This window comes from Phacochoerus africanus, chromosome 8 (assembly GCF_016906955.1).
Source record: "Phacochoerus africanus isolate WHEZ1 chromosome 8, ROS_Pafr_v1, whole genome shotgun sequence".
Taxonomy (NCBI): Eukaryota; Metazoa; Chordata; class Mammalia; order Artiodactyla; family Suidae; genus Phacochoerus; species Phacochoerus africanus.
In genome coordinates, this window is record NC_062551.1 from 145,626,458 (window position 1) to 145,640,649 (window position 14,192).

General features: G+C 40.9%; 1 long non-coding RNA gene across 1 annotated transcript; it reads right to left on the minus strand.

Annotated features, from left to right (window-relative positions):
- Positions 1 to 1,578: 1,578 nt before the first annotated feature.
- Positions 1,579 to 10,960, minus strand: LOC125132000 (uncharacterized). The gene is made up of 3 exons (XR_007136112.1): positions 10,863 to 10,960; positions 3,729 to 3,787; positions 1,579 to 1,704 (listed from the first exon to the last, which is right to left on the minus strand). It is a non-coding gene; the product is annotated as an uncharacterized LOC125132000 (long non-coding RNA).
- Positions 10,961 to 14,192: the final 3,232 nt, after the last annotated feature.

Here is a 14,192-nt window from a genome sequence, read left to right on the forward strand (position 1 = left end):
TCTTATCTCTGTCCTGCAGAACCTTTCCTTCTCACGAGACTGCAACTTCATCTATTTGCAATGTTCATAACCTTTTCACCATGGTTTTAAACATTCATTTCCTTTTTCTTTTTTCTTTTTTTCCTGCTTTTTTAAGGCTGCACCTGATGGAGGTTCCCAAGCTAGGGGTCCAGTAGGAGCTACAACTGCCAGCCTATACCATGGCCACAGCAACGTGGGTCTGAGCTGCATCTGCGATCTATACCACAGCTCAGGGCAACACCGGATCCTTAACCCACTGATCGAGGCCAGGGATCGAACCTCGAAACCTCGTGGTTCCTAGTTGAATTTGTTTCCACCGCACCACCACAGGAACTCCCATTTCCTTTTTTATATTGTAGGTATACACCTCTTACTATTAACATTTCCCACACACTGCTGATGGGAATTAGGGAAATACAGGACAATTGCCTGGAAGCATCAAGAACCCACTTGGGGTTCTTGGTCGACATTTTAAGGTAAATTCTGTCAGCACAGATAAATGTTTTCCCCCAGGCACCTCCAGCTGAGATGTGGATATGGAGTAGAGGAGAACTGGATTTAGTCAGAGTTGTACTTTTGACTGCAGGTAAGATCATGAGAGAGGTGGGCAAGGGATTTGATTAGTGCAAGTAAGAGACTGTAAATATTGACTTTGAGTTTTAAGCTGGAGAGGAAGCGAGAGAAGATATTGAAACATGAGAAATAGGGAAAAGGTAGAACGATCAGTTGATTGGAGATGATGTGAAGAGTCAAAGATTTTTGGAACCAGAAGTCTGGGTAGAGAAAATAAGCTGAAAAGCTGAAAGAGGGTGATCAGAATGGACTAGTGTCAAGAGACATTTTTCTACAATATTTTCTTAGCCTCTTTGCTGAAAAAAATCCCATCTTCCTGCTTTACTTTATCCCATCTTCCTGCTTGAAAAACCCAGTCAGAGTGCTGGTGAATGCCTTAAGCTTAAGAGCAAAGACCTCAAGGCATAAGCTATTCATAGGGTCAGCTGAATGAGGACATAAGGCATTGGTCTAGGCACCCCAGACCTGTGCAGATTGGCACGCCTTTTGCACAAGCATGATAGGTCCTCTGAAGAAGAAGAGAAAGAGGAACCTCATGGCCCCAAGTGGTTTATGAGCGGTCCTTAGCAGAATAGGCATTAGCAAAGAGAACCAAGGTGCAAACCTAGGCATGCAGGGTTGCCTCAGAGAGGCATGCCCTTTCTGGAAGCACAGTGAGGAGTCTCTGGAATGCTAGGCAGAGATAGCTGACACCAAGCTTCCTCAAATGCTAATGATTGTCCTGTGCCTAAAGGTCAGGGTAAAAGCTTAACCTTCTACCAGCTAAGGGGCTTTTAAAATAGTAAAAGAACTTGCAAAATAGTAAACAAACCCTATATCCTCCACCCATAGCCCCTCCTCACTTGATGTCATCCTCAAGAGCACAACAAAAGCAGTGTGGTTTCTTGAGGCAGGGCTCTTGGTCCCTGAGACCTTGAGTCCCCCAGTTCCCACCTTTACTTAAGATAAATGTGTCTGTGTCTTGTTTTATGTTAACTTTTTTCCTTAAGTTTCACAACACCTGTTCTTCAGCGCCATCCTGCTGAGCGGGTCTCGGCAGACTAGGATGACGGCTGGGTTGCAGGTAACAATCTTGCCAGTGTCTGTAGTTTGACTTGGGGGGTGAGTAGTCTAAGGTAAGATACAAGCCAGATCTTAGGGAGAGAGATGTTAAGGTTATGAGCAGCCAGACTGTGAAAGCATCACATATACATATATTGGAATCACCAAGAGTTAAGATATAAGCAGTATGGAGACCATGAGAGAGAGACAGGAGCTGAAACTGCCAAGAATATGGAGAAGGGGTGATAACTTGGGAGTCAGTAGATAAAGTCACGATTCCATTAGACATAATAGTAATATTACTAAAAACCAAAACTGAGCATAAAAAGCAATAACATCATTTCAGCCCAGAGGTCTAGGCCAGTAAAGCACTAGAACCATGAATTAAACCAAGCCCTTTGAGGGAGTTCCTGTCATGGCTCAGTGGTTAGAGAACGGGACTAGCATCCATGAGGATGCAGGTTCGATCCCTGGCCTCGCTCAGCAGGTTAAGGATCTGGCGTTGCCGTGAGCTATGGTGTAGGTTGCAGACGCAGCTCGGATCCTGAGTTGCTGTGGCTCTGGTGTAGGCCGGCGGCAACAGCTCCGATTGGACCCCTAGCCTGGGAGCTTCCATGTGTGGCGGGTGAGGCCCTAAAGACAAAAACAAAAACAAAAAACAAACAAACCAAAAAAACAAGCCCTTTTTATATTTTTATCTGATGGACAATACACTTTAAAAAGTACTTGGATTAGTTGCCAATGAATAAAAATGGGCGAAATCTCATAAAAGTCCAGGTTTTCAACTTCTTTTGAAAAATGGAAAGTTTTGTCAACATTGGGCTCAAACTGAACATAAAGAAATAATACACTGGAGCTGAGTGAGTGTGGCTGCCCAGTCAAATAGGACACACTCCCTCTGATTTGCCGTGGTCTCCACACCTCCCTTGTGTCGCACTGGTCTCTTTTACCCAGTTGCTTATCTGTCTCACCCATAGATTTTTAAATTTTCTATCCTGTGTTAAATTAATAGACAATATTTTGGCCAGAACTCTATAAAATTGCCAAAACTATTGTTTAAAATGAAATGCAGAGAAGGAGACATATTTACATATCTGAGAGTACTTTTCAGTTGGAATTTAAATATTGAAGTGTTACCAGTTCACAAGCTATTGTTCTTAATGAATTAACATTCTAAATGACAGTTTATTTCAAAGTATATTCTAAACATATTCTTTATTTCCTAGAAGTAAAGATTAATAGCCCAGGAGTTCCCATTGTGGTTCAGCAGTAAGGAACCCAACCAGGATCCATGAGGATGTGCTTTTGATCCCTGGCCCTGATCAGTGGGTTAAGGTCTGGAGTTGCCTTGAACTGTGGCTTAGGTTGCAGATGCAGCTCAGATGTCGTGTTACTGTGGCTGGGATGTAGGCCGGCAGCTACAGCTCTGATTCGACCCCTAGCCTGGGGATTTCCATATGTTTCTAGGGAACTTCCTTCCTTGGGTTATATGTGCAACTTTCTTAATTTACAAGAAAAGAACTGAAGGAAGCATAGAGAATTGAAACAATAGGTTCAAGCTCAGGAACCAGGCTGCACGGCATAATAGAATTTAAATCCTTAACTCCTCCAAATTAAATTAAAAGATGATAATTTCTTTGGTTTAGGATCTTTGGAAATTTTTTTTTATTGTAAAATATTGCAAACACAAGCTTACAGAGTTTAATCTATTAACATATGGGTATTTACTACCCAACTTTATTAAATTTTAAAATGTCTTTAGATTTGGAAAAAAAGATATAGCTAGAGTTGAAGCCCTTCCCACACATTCTCCCAAAGTCTCTTCACTTCCCTCCTTCCTCGGAGGTAGCCATTATGACAAATTTGGTATTTTTCATTTTAAGAAGTCCTTTAAAAAGAAATAAATTCTAAAAAGCATTACATTTAGAGAGTGTTTTTATCCTTATTAAGATATGAAAACCTACCATGTGAAGAAAAAAAAGGAGAATGCATATAGAGTCAATTTATAGACCAAAATCACCCTACCAGAGGAAACAAAGCCATCTGTCCCAAACACACCTCCCAGCGATGTCCCAAATTGAAGTATTACTTACTCTGCTTAGTCACACATCCTTGGAATAAGTCATTTCTTTTTGGTACTTCAAATGTATATCTAAACCAAAACAACATCAGATTAAGAGGGGTCAGCTCACTGGATCAATGGCTTTTTTTTTTTTTTTTTTTTTGCTTTTGTGCTTTTTAGGGCCACACCCACAGCATATGGAGGTTCCCAGGATAAGGGTCTAATCAGAGCTACAGCTGCTGGCCTACACCACAGCCACAGCAATGCCAGATCTGAGCTGCACCTGTGACCTACACCACAGGTCCCAGCAATGCCAGATCTGTAACCCACTGAGCGAGACCAGGGATCAAACCCACGACCTCATAGTTCCTAGTTGTATTCATTACCGCTGCGCCATGACGGGAACTCTGGATCAATGGTTTTCTAAACGTAGTAAATCATTCGCAGGTCATCATACAAATGAATGCTCCAGGAAAATTTCTTGTTTTTCCATGTTAGAGGCCTTTGAGGCTGCCCACAAATGAAGTCATGAATAATCTGCGAGCACTAAGGTGCTGTTTATCACAACAGCTTTAATGAGTATTTAATATATTCTAGATGTTAAAGTATTTCACACACATTATCTCTTTTAATTTCCACTTTCAGTCCTATTAAAGTGATATGATAACTATTATCCCCATTTTGCAGATGAGGAAACTGAGGCCACAAATATATATGTGTGTGTATATATATATATAATGTGTTAGAAAAAAAGGACTGAAGTTTGCATTAAGTTCATTTATCCCTGAATGCCTGATAATATTTCCTCTATTCTCATTTAACTCATTATGTAATGTGTGTGGTTTTATATTGGGAGACACTGAAATTTGAAGGATGTGTAATTCTGTGCTGTGAATAGGGTGTTCCATAAAATCTGATTAAATTAATATTCTTCCGAAGCAGATTTGATTTTCCAGGCTTTTGTTGAATCTTTGGGGATCAGCCAAATTGGCCTTTTGCTTATTTTAAATGAATCTAGGCTCTTAAAATTTATACATCCTAAAAGAAGAGAGAGTCTTATTAATGCTGACAGTGCAGAGACCCAGAGAGCAATATTTTTTTGCTATTAAAAGTAACTACTCATGCAGTTCATAGGCACAGATGCAAATTCAGTCTCTCTTTACAGACTTCATCCTTGCCCAGCTCCAGGTCTGCATCCTTTTGGCAGGAGGCCCATTTTTCTGCCATTCCACAGCTCCTGGGACCACTCTGATTATCCTCAACATGCACATATCTTCAACTGTGCGTAGTTACCAGGCAACCAGATAAGATTTCCATCAATATGAGAAAGATGCTCTCTAAACAATTCAGGAGCCACCATTTGAACCCTCCCCGCTCGCCCTGGAATTGACCACTTTTTAAGGTGCTGAACCATGGGAACAGTCATTTGTGTGAAACTCTCATACAGAAGTGTGGCTGTGTTCAGAATTTTATCTTAGTTATTTTACTCATAGAAATTTCATTGATCACTCTCCCCATCACATTTTCCTAAAGGAAAAATATTTTAGCATTTAAAAAATTTCTGGAATAATACATTTTTTAAAATTATTTTTCTTAGTGGAGTTATCTTCATGATTGTTAGCATGAGAACATTTCCGTATCTTTGACCCGGAATCCTGAAGTTCAAAGATAAGTTTTAAAAGTGAAAATATTTTTCTAAATTAGTAACAAGCATACATGGCTAGTAAACCTGTCCAAAATTAACATTTGTCCTTCAGTGTCTCAAATTACATAAATATATTATACATTTTGATAAATACTAAACATAAGCATTAAAATTCCATTGGCACTGAATCTCTTAACAAAAAGGATAATGCCTTTTAAAAAGTTAGTTTAAAAATCTGTGGATAAATACTAATTTTTTCTAGAATGAATCAAGAATAAGCATCAATGGAGTTCCTGTTGTGGCTCAGCAGTTAATGAATCTGACTAGGAAACATGAGGTTTAAAGTTTGATCCCTGGCCTTGCTCAGTGGGTTAAGGATCCGTCCGGCATTGCCATGAGCTGCGGTGAACGTCAAAGACGCGGCTCGGATCCCATGTTGCTATGGCTCTGGCGTAGACCGGCAGCTGTAGCTCTGATTAGACTCCTAGTCTGGGAACCTCCTTATGCCAGGGAGCGGCCCTAGAAAAGACAAACACACACACACACACACACACACACACACACACACCCACGAAGAATAAGCATCAATAATTCCATTGCTTTTTTTAATTTTATTTTTAAAGATTTAGGGAGTTCCCATTGTGGCTGAACAGGTTAAGAACCCAACTAGTATCTGTGAGGATGTAGGTTCCATCCCAGGCCTCCCTCAGTGGGTTAAGGATCCAGCATTGCCACAAGCTATGGCATAAGTCACAGATGTGACTCGGATTCTGCATTGCTGTGGCTGGTGGCTGTGGCCTGCAACTGCAGCTCTGATCCAACCCCTAGCCTGGGAACTTGCATATGTGGCCCTAAAAAGAAAAAAAAAAATTTAGATTCTGAGGAATCTTTCCTATAAATAAGTGGATGGAAATAGAATAAGTTTTGTGACATGTGTCATTTAGCTGTTATAATTCTTTATAAGCTGCGCACCTAAACATTATATTATGATTCATTATCAAGCTATGTTTGCTAGTCGGCTCCATATTGAGTTCTCTTTTAATTTCTTCGTCTATCTTTGAAAACAAGGAATATGGAACCCAATACATTTGGAATAGGTTTTTTGGTTGTTTTTTTTTTTTTAACTTCTCATTAGAGGTCCTTCCTTTCTCCACATCCACCTTAATATTTCAAATTTTTCATTTTTTTGTGGTAACATAAAGGCGTTTACAGCCTGGGGAATTTCCCACAGCAATTTAGAATAGATATGTTTGGTTATTTTAGAGAAAATGGAGAAAGGGTAAATGTTGATGAGGATTCACTTGCCACCAAGTCCTTTTTTATCCTTCACAAAGGCGTATGAATGGAAGGTAGGTATCTGGAAATCCATTTTTTTAGACGTACAACTTGGAATGTTCCAATATTCATAGGAATACGTATGACTTGCAGGCCGTTAGTACAAGCAATGGGGAACCATTGATAACATGAATCAAGGTAATGAGATGTTCAGATTTGAGCTTTAGAAGGATCGCTGTGGCTGCTTCGGACCTGAGATGGGGAGTTTGGGGGTGAAGGGAAGGGACTGGCGTGAGTAGCTAAAGGAGTGAAACCAAGGCCACTCAGGCATTGTGAGACCCAGGGGGAAATCGGAATTAGGGACGTTCTAAAATTTTGCTACCGGTGGCTCAAAACTACAGACAGGCACTCTTAACTCACAGTCTCCTTGGTGCTTTATATTCACTCAGATCATAGGCATTACGTAGGACGAACCCTCAGGAACAATGGGATAGGAGAGATTTGTATGTACTTACATAATTGAGAGTTTGTTTTTTTGAGAGTCTAGTTTTTGTGGGTTTTTTTTTTGCGTTTTCTAGGGCCGCGCCTGTGGCATATGGAGGTTCCCAGGCTAAGGGTCTAATTGGAGCTGTAGCTGCCAAGCCTACGCCAGAGCCACAGCAATGCGGGATCCAAGCCACGTCTGCCACCTGCACCACAGCTCATGGCAACGCCGGATCCTTAACCCATTGAGCAAGGCCAGGGATCAAGCCCACAACCTCATGGTTCTTACCCAGATTCGTTAACCCCTGAGCCACGATGGGAACTCCGAGAGTCTAGTTTTTTAAAGTAGAGTTTTCAGTAATCTCAATTCAAAAAGAAAATATCAAGAAATGAATAATTTCCTGGTGTTGTGTATGTTTTGGAAGCCAGGAAAATAAATCAACTTCTACTCCCATAAAAAAAATTCTTTATTTGGGGTAAACTGGCCTGGGTAATATGCTGCAAACTATCCTACCTAGAGACTAAGCATCCTTTAAGGATTATCTCATGTCTGATTTGAGCTATGAAATTTTCAATTAACAGCAATCTCCATTTTGTACTAATTTGTTCATAATTAATTCCTACTACCCTGCATTTATCCATTCCTTCCATACATTCTTGAGACTTCTTTTGGGGGGTTGTGATAGACTACTATTAATTATGGACACTTAGTATTGAGTCTTACCAATGTTCGTATCTTGTACAACCTATGAGATTATTTTTGAAAGTTTTATTGAGTAGAGTTGATTTACAATGTTGTGATCATTTCTGCTGTACAACGAAGCGATTCAGTTATACATGTGCACACACCCATTCTCTTTCACATTCTTTTCCCACGTAGATTATCACAGAATACTGGGTAGAGTTCTCTGCGCTATACAGCAGGTCCCCGTGGGCCAATCATTCCAGATGTTTCAGTGTGCATATGCTAATCCCAATACTTTAAGATACAAGTATTGTAAGCTTCTGAAGATGGAACTGAAGTGTAACTCTTCTCTAGGCATCCAGAGCATCCACTGCAGTATCACACAGAATGGACTCAATAAATGCTTATTGACTGATTGGATTATGCATTCTTGGGTAGCATCCGGGTCACCCTCAGGAGTTCCCTTTGTTGCTCAGTGATTAAGGAATCCGACTAGTAACCATGAGGCTGTAGATTTGATCCCAGGCCTGGCTCAGTGGGTTAAGGATCTGGTGTTGCCATGAGCTGTGGTATAGGTCGCAGACGTGGCTCAGATCTGGCGTTGCTGTGACTGTGTTGTAGGCCAGCAGCTGCAGCTAGGATTCAACCCCTAGCCTGGGAACTGGCATATGCCACAAGTGCAGCCCTAAAAAGCAAAAGTTCTCTTTTAAATTAGTTTCTATGTTCAATAAAATAGTTGACTAATCAAATAAACACAAAGAGAAGCAAAGGTGCCATCCAGGCCTCTTTATTATCAGCCCCATTTTGTAGGTACTTCTGGTTCGGGTTTCTGCATCAGGGTTTCTGCACCACAACAAACTTTATTCTTTGGTTCTAAAACTAAATTGGGACTTAAAGTCCAAGGATGAAAAATATCCTCAGAAAAATTTCCAACTTATGATGTCTTCACATAACCCAGACCACGGAGACTCACTTAAGCTTTTCAATGGAGCTTTTAAGGGAACCCCCAAAATCAGATCAAGGGAGTAAAATAAACAACTTGCCCCACTTTCCTGTAGATCATTCAAACTATCAAACTCTTCCCAGTAGCAGAGAGAATAAAACTTAGCAAGAACAGAAGCTCCAAGAATCTTTGGCTGAGGACTTAGGTATAGTTGAGACTTCAGGCCTACTTTAAAGAACAGGGCTATAGTAGCTTTACAGTCTCTGAGGCCAGGGACATTGGCTTCCATGGTGGATAGACTCCAAGAATGCTTTGCAAGCTGAGTGTGGGCCTGTGTCTAAAACAGGTGGTATAAGCCTAAGACAACTTGACTTTGGGAACCAAGGATCTGTATGTGGCCACTTGAGTCTTGGCTTCTTAGAATCTAGGCAAGGATAGTCTTGGACCAAGATCTATGCTGCTTAGAAAAGCATGGAAAGGAGGAAAGAAATAATACGACTAGAAAATACTAGAAGAGGAAAGAACACTATTAGACATTTTTAGTAAAGTTGAATTTGAATCTTGATTCTGGCACTTTTTGATTTTGAATTAGGCACTCAAGTTCTCTGAACCTATCGCCTTGGTTGCAAAAAAAAAAAAAAGAAAGAAAGAAAGAAAAGAAGAATGATACTTTGTCTACATCATAGAACCATCACCAAGATAAAGTTTATTTGATCAATTATTTAAGCAAATATCTGCCTCATACTGTCTATGTGTCAGGCACTTTGCTAGATGCTGGGCATACATAGGTGTGAGCATACATGTGTTTCTGGGCCTGATGAAGCTTTAGTCTAACACAAATGTTCTCAACCTCAGCAGTACTATTGATATTTTGTATTGAATAATGCTTTGTTGTGGGAGGAGGCTACCCTGGGCCTATTCTGGAAGCAGCATCTAGAGGCATTACCTACTAGATGCTAGTAATGCCTCTGCTTCCTGTCATAACATCCAAGAATGTCTCCAGACATTGCCAGATTCCCTTGGGAGGAATAATTATCCCCAGTGAGAACCCATAGACTAATGGGAAACAAGTGGCTTCTCAGAAAAGGAAAACCAATTTCTTTCTTTTTCCTATTGGATGTTAATTAGGAAGCATCTTCTAATGGCAGCCATCTTATGACCAAAAGGGGAATTGACTGTTGCTATACTATAGGTGGCAAAATGAAAAGATGGAAAAAAATGGCACCCTGGTGATATTATAAAGACATTCCCTAGAGTTTTCCCTACCTCTATATATTTGGATTTACTGCAAAATGAGACATTGCATTTCCATATTGTTTGAGCAAAAGAATTTCTGTTGCTTGCAACTTTTTGAATCCTAATTCATATGACCTTTCATCTCCTCTTTCTTCATCTCTTAAATGGGAATAATAACACATTCTTTGTTTTGCCGTGAGGATAAAATGTTTATAAAATACCTTGCCCACTGTTGGGAATATTGAACATATTTAATCAAGTAACCATATTATTATAATGACCATATTAATTTCTGATCTTTCAAGACACTCATCATTATTTGCATATGTTTCTGTTTAATGCTGGTCCTTAATATGTGCTTCAAATATTAATTTTCACCAGAAATTTCCTTGGAAAATGTTCCTTTAAACATATTTGCAATTTATCCGTCACTAATATTTGTTGACCCAATAATAATATGTGTCTCTATTACTTAAACCTGCAGCCTTCTTGGTAACCTGACTGTTTTCACCTCTCTATATGTGTGTTCACTCTTCAGACTGTATAACTTCACTATAGTATATTGTTGCATTTCTCTCCCTTTGTTGAAAAGAGTCACATCCCAAGAGAGACCTAAGTGAAAAACTAGATCTCTGGCTTGGAAGGATAATGGACATTATGATGCTTCTAGTGATATAACATTAGTTATCCTTCTTAGACACATTGCAGTAGCCATTCAAGAGCTTGGAGATAACCAGTGCCCACCATAACCAGCTTTGCTTTCTTTCCTGGGCACAGAGGAACCTGTCCCGGGCACTTAGAGTTAAGGGGATCAATACGACTAATTATGGACAGCAGTCTGTGTAGTCTGTGATTCAGCGGCATTTGACAGTGGGTGTCAGGTCTGCAAATTGCTCACCTCTGTGTCTTTGGAATCTCTTTTTTCCCAGGTGGTGTAGCCATAAATTGGAAAGAGCCTGGATCCCAGCTTGGAAGGGAACAGCCTTGAAAAGTTGGCTGACCTAAAGACTTTGTGAGTGAGAAATAAACTTTTATGAGTAAGACCACTAAGATTTGGGGGGTTATTTGCTACCAAAACATAGGCAACCCTGTTTGAATACATGGGTGTTCCTACTTCTCCATTTCACACCATACATCCTGTGGCTAAATCCATTTTGTCTGGAATCATCTGGGAAGCAGATGCTCCATGTTAGTGAATTTTCCAGATACCTGAATGGAATCAGTATGGGGATGGGATAAAGGACTGGATGGTTTTTATGTGTCTGTGTAGCTTTGAGCCCTGGAACATGGTTAAGTTGAGCCTGAGCAATAATTACGTTTGACTTTCTCTTGGAGTCCTTTTGTGAGCTCTTTGAAGGTTCTATGCCATTTCTTTTGACCCGGGAAGATGCATCCTTATTCTAGGTGGTAAGACTTGTGATTACTTTCTTAGCTTGTACGTAGCTTCTTACTCCACCAGATCACTCTACTGAACAGGACCCAAGAAGATGCCATACTGATACTGTCCTGTGTGGCCAAAAAATCCACAGAAAATACTCTTGCATCATTTTCCCTGATAATCTCTGGAATAAAAGCTGGTTCCAATGTGGCAGTGCTCTCAAGGCTCTGATTCCCTAAACTGCCGAGACCAGCTCAGCAGGATGGGGCTGAAGAACAGGTGCTTTGAAACTCAAGGAAAAAAATTAACATAAAACAAGACACAGACACATTCATCTTAAGTAAAGGTGGGAACTGGGGGACTCAAGGTCTCAGGGACCAAGAGCCCTGCCTCAAGAAACCACACTGCTTTTGTTGTGCTCTTAAGGATGACATCAAGTGAGGAGGGGCTATGGGTGGAGGATATAGGGTTTGTTTACTATTTTGCAAGTTCTTTTACTATTTTAGAAGCCCCTTAGCTGGTAGAAGGTTAAGCTTTTACCCTGACCTTTAGGCACATGACAATCATTAGCATTTGAGGAAGCTTGGTGTCAGCTATCTCTGCCTAGCATTCCAGAGACTCCTCACTGTGCTTCCAGAAAGGGCATGCCTCTCTGAGGCAACCCTGCATGCCTAGGACGTCTGCCTAGGACGTCTGCTAAGGACGGCTCATAAACCACTTGGGGCCATGAGGTTCCTCTTTCTCATATTTTTTTTTTTTTCTGTTGTTGTTGTTGTTGCTATTTCTTGGGCCGCTCCCGCGGCATATGGAGGTTCCCAGGCTAGGGGTCCAATCGGAGCTGCAGCCACCGGCCTACGCCAGAGCCACAGCAACTCGGGATCCGAGCCGCGTCTGCAACCTACACCACAGCCCACAGCTCACGGCAACGCCGGATCCTTAACCCACTGAGCAAGGGCAGGGACCGAACCTGCAACCTCATGGTTCCTAGTCGGATTCGTTAACCACTGTGCCACGACGGGAACTCCCTCTTTCTCTTATTCTTTAGAGGACCTATCGTGCTTGTGCAAAAGGCGTGCCAATCTAGGCACACCTTTTGTCTGGCGTGCCTAGACCAATGCCTTATGTCCTCATTCAGCTGACCCTATGAATAGCTTATGCCTTGAGGTCTTTGTTCTTAAGCTTAAGGCATTCACCAGCACTCTGACTGGGTTTTTCAAGCAGGAAGATGGGATAAAGTAAAGCAGGAAGATGGGATTTTTTTCAGCAAAGAGGCTAAGAAAATATTGTAAAAACATGTCTCGCAGCACTAATCAGTCAACCTCTTTCCCACCCTCTATTTAGCCCACAGTCCTCTTTTGCTTTTTTAGATGCCAGCTCTCTCCTTGATATCTTCTGACTGCAGACTGCAGACAGTAAAATACCTCCAAGGGGTATCCTGGAAGAGTCCTCACTAGAATTGAGGTAAGAATATTTTAACTGTACTTCTACTCCATAGGGGGCTATGTATAGACTAACAGCAAAGCAAAAGCTCTCCTCAAAATATCTCCTTTCCTGTTTTTTTTTTTAGGGCTGCACCTGCAGCATATGGAAGTTCCAGGCCAGGGGACTAATCAGAGCTGCAGCTGCCAGCCTATGCCACAGGCACAGCAATGTGGTGGGATCAAAGCCCCATCTGTGACCTACACCAGAGATCATGGCAACAATGGATCCTTAACCCACTGAGCAAGGCCAGGGATCGAACCTGAGTCCTCATGGATACAAGTTGGGTTCTCTTTCATTGAGCCACAATGGGAACTCCTTCTTTTCTGTTTTTTTCAATCTGACCCCACGTTTACCTTTGATTTGAATGAGGACTTAAAGAGACCTGGACCAGTTTCTAAATCTGCATATGGGGACATATGGAGCGGTAATTTTACCTCAGCTTTGTCTTGCTATTCTAAGATATATAGCATGAGCGTCTCAACAGATAAATAAGATATAGCAAACAAGCCCCATGGCAATATCTTGTTATATAAAGCTATCTTTTTAAAGCCTGGATTATTTCTAATTTAATAATTTTTCAGCGACATGCATTTTAAATGTGCTCTTATAAGCTTAAATTATGTATAGATAAATAAAATGTTTTGTTATGCATATTAGTTATTATATTATGACTGAAAAATGCATGCCTTTGGGGAGTACTGACTTTGTGAATTCGCTTATTTCTATATCGAATGGCCCCAAATGACTATACTGTAATAGTAATGTCACAAGAAAAAATGGAAGAAATTTGAAGTATTGAAAACAATAAGACATGTGAGAGATATGAAATTATTCTTTAATCATTTGAAGGTTTATCTTGCAGAAGAGGGATTAAAATTATTTTATGCTGTCCTGGGGGCAGAACCGAACCCATCCCCTGTGGAACTTCGGCTCCACATGAAAATGAACTTTCTAACGAATAAAACTGTGGCATCGACTGGCTGACTAGTTACTAAAGCTGTTTCTCATCCTGGAAACACTGTTAGATAACATTTCCCAGCTTGTCTTGCCGTTTAGGTGTTTCCGTGTGATCGCGTCCTGACCAATGGAATGTGATGCTTGTAGTTCAGACCTGGTCCTTAAATGCCTTCCTTGTAAAATCTTCCATGCTCTGTCTCCCATCACTGGCTTGATGCTGATGCTCCTGAAAGCCTTAGAGGCTACGTTTCAAAGTTGGAAGAAGCCTGGCCCCTGAATCAGTGCGCAGCAGAGAGCCTACTTCCGGTCAGGTAATCTACTTTGGGCTTTACCTGATGGAATTTATTTGACTGGATTATTTGTTAATAAGAACTGTCGAAATGGAATGGGCTCCATTGGGAAGTAAATTTT